The sequence below is a fragment of the Heptranchias perlo genome, chromosome 2, assembly GCF_035084215.1.
Source record: "Heptranchias perlo isolate sHepPer1 chromosome 2, sHepPer1.hap1, whole genome shotgun sequence".
NCBI lineage: Eukaryota > Metazoa > Chordata > Chondrichthyes > Hexanchiformes > Hexanchidae > Heptranchias > Heptranchias perlo.
Genome location: NC_090326.1, coordinates 117325314 through 117331313, shown reverse-complemented (window position 1 = coordinate 117331313; position 6000 = coordinate 117325314).

The following is a 6000-nucleotide window of genomic DNA, read 5'->3' as shown; positions in this document are numbered from 1 at the left end:
TTGTGACAACACCTTGCAGTGTTTAATCATAGGCCAATTTTCAGACAGCTCTGTGAAACCAAAAGCATCACCAACTGTCCAACATGTAAGTTTGTTCTCAGAGTAATTTTTGTGATTTTCTTAATAGGTTCACAGTTGTTGTTCAGCACTGCACATACAGTTCTGCATAGCCGTGTCTGTTCTGACCTTTACTGCTTAATTAGCCAAGTGCAAAAGTAATCGCTTCTGCATTACTTATAAATTGTCAAATCAATGTGATTAGATCTGAAATTTGTCCACAATATAAAAATAGATCACATGTATCACCAGTAGAGAGCCAAAGAAACGTCTTAGCACGTAGAATATTAAAGATCAGACAAGGCATAAATTGAGTAGAAATGTTACGAAGGATGAGAAATGGCAGATGCACTAAATAAATTCTCTATATTTTTCAGATCTAGTCACACTGATTTGACAATTTAGAACTAATGCAGAGGATAGTGCAGGAAACATTGCTTCTGAGAAAGAAGTGATTAGTTCTGCACTTGCTAAATTAAGCAATAAGGGTCTGAACAGACACGGGTGTGCAGAATTTTATGTGTCATGCTGAGCAACAACTTATACCTATTAAGAAAAATCAGCAAAATTACTCTCTGAACAAAGCCATGTGTTGCTCAATTGGTGACGCTTTTGTATTATTTTGTTTCTAATATTCATTTTGGATATCTTCAAATGACTTCCATATGATCCTCAATCCTCACTACTTTTTGTTTTCTCACATCATTTTTGTTTGGTCTTTAAGCTGATTTTGAACTCCTTATTTCGACATTGCAGCCTGGGGTCTGCAAGGTTCTTTTTCTATAGTGATGCATTTCCTTTCCATATCACTTTAAAAATTCAATTTTCTATTTATTGTTGTACCTTCAATTTCTGCTTCCTGCTTAATTCTCTTTAGAAGTCTTCTCATAACTCCAAAGTTTGGTCTTGTAAAGACATGATTGTCCGCATTGTTATTTTTTGGATTTAGCCTTTATCACAGTATTTAATCAATCTACACAATGATCACTAGAACCCACTTCCAGGATACTAATCTTTTCTGGTGAACTGCTAAATATTAAATGGATTATGTAAGTATCTGATATTCTGCCCGGCTTTACTTGTGTTATGAAGCAGTCACTGGTTATTTTATGAAATAGTTTGCACTTTCACTCTTTCTTTCCAGTTGACCCTGCACATGTCCATTTTACCTCCGGGATATTAAAATCTTTCGCAGTTCCCGTTATGGTTCCCTACAGCCTCTTATTTACCAAAACAGGCGACGATCAACTTGTTCACCAGTCGTTACTTTCATGTCCTTTATCATTACAACTTTGTGCTCATCTTCCCTTCTGCTGTTCCAGCCTTTTGATAGTTTCGTCTCATCCCTTATTAATAACGTCTTCCAATCAACTTCAGAGATTTATCTATTTACAATTAGCTCTACATCTTGTACAGTTTCAATTCAATGTCATCGTTCTTTTTAAATTTAATATATTTTCCTTGTTTTGCTTTAAACACTTGACTCTTCTATGTGGTCGTACTTTGTCTCAATAATGACTGGATCATCAAACATTTTTCAGGTCACTTGATACATCCGCTGGTGACTGATGAGGGTGACACTGGAACCAGAAGCTTTCTCGCACTGGTTGTTCGGTTGGAGTCAATTGGTTGCTGCAGCTGCTGTGTGGTTTCACAGTGACTCAAGTCCTAAAATATATATGTCAGCAACAAACTGCAATAACTAATAAGAACAACTCGGGCACTACTTTTGGACTGTAGGATATACTTTTTGCAACATTAGCAATATAAATGTGCCATCAGGCTGTAAAAGCCACATTTTCAGATGTACTCTTTTAATTTATAGATAATCCAATATCAGAAATCAGTAGCGATTACAGTTAATTACCGAAATGAAAATGAGGTTCACAATCCTTTTAAATAACTACAGAAATACGAAGAGCAGAGCTAACATCCTTATCAAAGAGATGCAGGAGAGTGAATCTGCTGGGGTTGAGACAATGCCTGGAGGTAACTCGATAGTTTAATCTGATTTGAATCTCCTAATCTACACAATGGGGAGGAGTCCTGAGAAGAAACTGATCACTAATTGAATGCAATGTCTAAAAAAACTGGCATGAAGGAATAAAGATTGCGTTCAACCACTGAATCAGGAAACCCAGATGTGGAGAACCCAGGAGAGGCACAGAATACAGCAGAACTATTCAGACTCAATCGTGTTTTGTGGGGCTCTGCATTTTAACCCTTTATATGTTCTGCTATTCTTTGTAGGAACCTCCTTTTGTTTTATCATTTTCCTTATCTGCTGCTCTTTTCTTATTTCCTCCTTTGTTTAACTGCACCAATCCCTCTCACATTCTGCCACTTAAATACTATGACAATCTCTCTCTACAATATATATCATTGTAAGTAACCATGCAAAGTGGTTCTTGAATTGGACTATGATATTTTTTTTAAAGCTATGTTACCATCTAATTTCCCTGTAGGACTAATTTGGGCCCCTCCTCCCCCCGGACTTACCTGATGGCCACTGCTGATGAGGCAGGTGACCAAAATTGGTCCCAGGGGAAGTGGCGAGCCGTCTCTGAAGGTATGATAGGTCCCAGCAGCTCACTGCAATCATTAATACGAAGCCCAAAGAACAATTTTTGGGAGATCCTCAGGCCAACCTCGCCGGCAGCTGCCATTAGGTAAGTCCTGGAATAAGGGGTGGGGAGAACAGAAGGGGGCGATCACGGTATGCCAGCAGCCCACAGTAGAGCTATGGAGGTGGGAGCAGCACGCCTAATGCCCCCAGTTCCATATAAATGTAAGTTAAAAAAAATTACTGACCTTTTTTTCTGTGGTCTCCAGTGATCCCTTCAAGGACCGCTAGTTGGGCCGCTGTAGAACTGGAAAACCTAGTTAGAGCATGCCCGGCATGTGCTCCGCCTGTTTTTGATGAATATTGCAGAAAGATCCTGAGAGAGGGGCAGGGCCCTCCTTTGCAAATTTAAATTGGGCCAATACTGCATTCAGGCAGCCACCAGGGATGCCTAAAACCGGCAAGCATCGATATGGTGTCGGCCATGCCGTGGTGCAGATCAAGTGCAGGACCTTGCACCCAGAAATTGATATGTGTTGCGCCTGTTCTTCAGGCATAAAATGGGCACAACCTATATCAATTTCTACCCCTAAGTGCCAAGTCTATTAACATCCCCAGATTTACTTCATCCTCCCTTTTAGCTATTTCTACACTGTTCATACAGTATGTGATTAGACCATTTTTGTTTCAGTGTGAATACGTTACACTTATCTGTATCAAATTTCACCTGCCATTAGTCTGCCCTTTTACAATTTTGATCTAACTCCCTGGATACTTCCGATAGCTTAGCCTAATTTGCTAATATCTACGAACTTGAGTTTCTGAGTCCAGGTAGTTGATGTAAATTAGAAACAGTAGGGGCCTGTTGGCCAGAGGCTGCAGAAACCTATTGAGGTTAATTCGAAGTGCTAACAAAGACACTGACTTTTGAACTAAGGTGACCTGGAGTTCAGTCACTGGTCTGAATTCGTTCCGCTTCTTAGAGGGACAAAGGAGCTGTGATGAGACACCAGTCCTTATTTAGAAAAGGAGTATTGAGGTGATGCTACCTAGTCCCTTGGAACAGAGCCAATCAGGGGATGACACCGACCACTCCAGCAACTTTAAGCCAACCAGAGAAGACAGCATCATTCGAAAAGACAGACTTGGGAATAAAACTGAAGAATTGCAGGCTTGGTCCCAGTTTGTTTGTGAGGGAGACTCCGGAGACTAACCATCGTGGAAGTAGGGACCTTACGTCAGGGACGTAGAGACGACGTCGAGAGTGAGAGGGCGAATTGCCTGGCCAGCATTACCTCTCCTTTCCGGATAATATAATATCCTTTCTATTCTGTGACCACTCAGGGAGTGTTAGTCAGAGAAACCTAGTGGGTGTGCGTTTAAATCTTAATACTCAGGGAGTGTTAGTCAGGGAAACCTAGTGGGTGTGCGTTTAAATCCTAGTTTGAGTATAAAACTGTATAACCTGCTGTAAACTGCATGCCTATATCTAACTAGACGTATAAGCGGTATGTACATGATCTAATAACGTTAATAAAGCGAATTGAGAATTAAGAGAGAATTGACTCTTCCTCTGTGTACTTAGCCAAAACCGTTAACCGGTGACTTCCGGTCAACATCTTTGGCGTCCCTGGGTGGGCTCGAGGATAAATCTCTCCGTTGCGTCAGTGGGAGCCTCGAGGCGAACCGAATTTGGCAAAGTATACAGAGAACAGGAGTTTGGGTTAATTCATAGTTAATAACACAAGATGACGAATAAAGGGAAATCACCAAGCCCTGGGGACTTGGACTGTTTTGATTGGAAGGGACTCCTTCAAAAATACGTAATAGGGAAGTGGCCGCAATACGGGGAGTATACGGGTCACATTGGAGACAAGGGAACGCCTGTTGGGGAGGTCCTTTGGAGAATTGCGCAAACAAAGATGTCAGATAGGAAATTTAAAAAGATACAAAAGTCCGTAGCGATCGGATGTTTACTTGAGGAATGGATAGAATGCCAACAGCAGGCTAGGAGAGAGAGGGAGGAACATCAGAAAATCCAAGACGGATTAGAAATAGAGAATAAAAAACTCCGTGAGGAGATAGCCCGCCTTAGTGAGAAGGTAACTGATCTACAGGGACAGAGAAGTGCAGATTTGATGCACATGAACCAATATCAGTTACAGTGCGAAAAATTGACGAATGAAAAGAGTAAGAGAGAGGGAGAAGCCCAAGCAGCTAAAGCTGAGGTGGAGAGATGGAAACAACAATGTAGTGATTTAAAAACTGCTATGAATGTGATTCACAGATCAGCTCAGGAGAAGAGGAGTAGTGCTGGCGATCACACAAAGTGTCAGAAACTGATAGGGAGGCTGCAAGATCAGCTAGCCGCACAGAGGGGCATATTGTGTGCTTTCGCACCCAGAAGAGGTGAAGAAAGTGGTCTAGGGGATGTAGATCGGGATGAGTTAGCAGACGAGACGGATAGATACAGCAGCGGTGATAGGGAACCTCCACTAGGGGACCCACCGCCAGCATATGCTCCAGAGCAGAAAAAACCGTCTGCCCCAATGGCCCCCCTTGTAACCATTAGAGCACAGATGGGGGAAGATGGCCAGGATATGACATATTCTACCCCACTTGGGGTACAAGAACTGAGGGTTATTGCGAAAGATATTGGGATGTGTGCGCCTGGGGATGATCCTAGGGAGTTGTTTCTAGCGGTCAGGCAACAGAGAGCGATACACGGCTTAGACGATGCTGAAGAAAGGAAATTAATCCTAATGTACCTACACCCACATATACACTCCGCCCTACCGGAGGAACAAAAACTTGGTAGAGGCACGAATGAAGCCTTAAAGGACCAGGTATTATCTGTCACGAGCGATAACAGAGGGGATCCAGTGGAGGCGCTGACGAAATGCTATCAAAGGAAAGGTGAACACCCCACTGTATTTTCGGCCCGCATTTGGGCGGTGTTTCAGGGGGTCTATGGTACAGACTTAGATAGGGATAATTTACAGCAGGAGGTTAGGAACCGATGGCTGAGAACACTAGTGTCGCATGGCACTGAGGAGTCGAGGAAGGCACTAGATCAGTTTGACCCCGCTGATGACACACATACGGAACCTTGGATAATTAGGAAGATGGTTAGAGTATGGGAAAGGGAAATACCAAAACGATCCAAGGCATCCAGGGACAGAGCAATGCCTGATAAAGATCAGACGATAACCTGGAGAAATGAAGGGAGGGGACCTACTCAGGGGGAACCCCCTCCAGCTTATCAGACAGTGGGAAGAGGCAGAGGAAGAGAAAACTTCTCAGGAACGGGGAGAACTCAAGGCGAGGTGTCCAAATGCTATAACTGTGGCCAAGAGGGACACTTCGCAAGGGACTGCCCG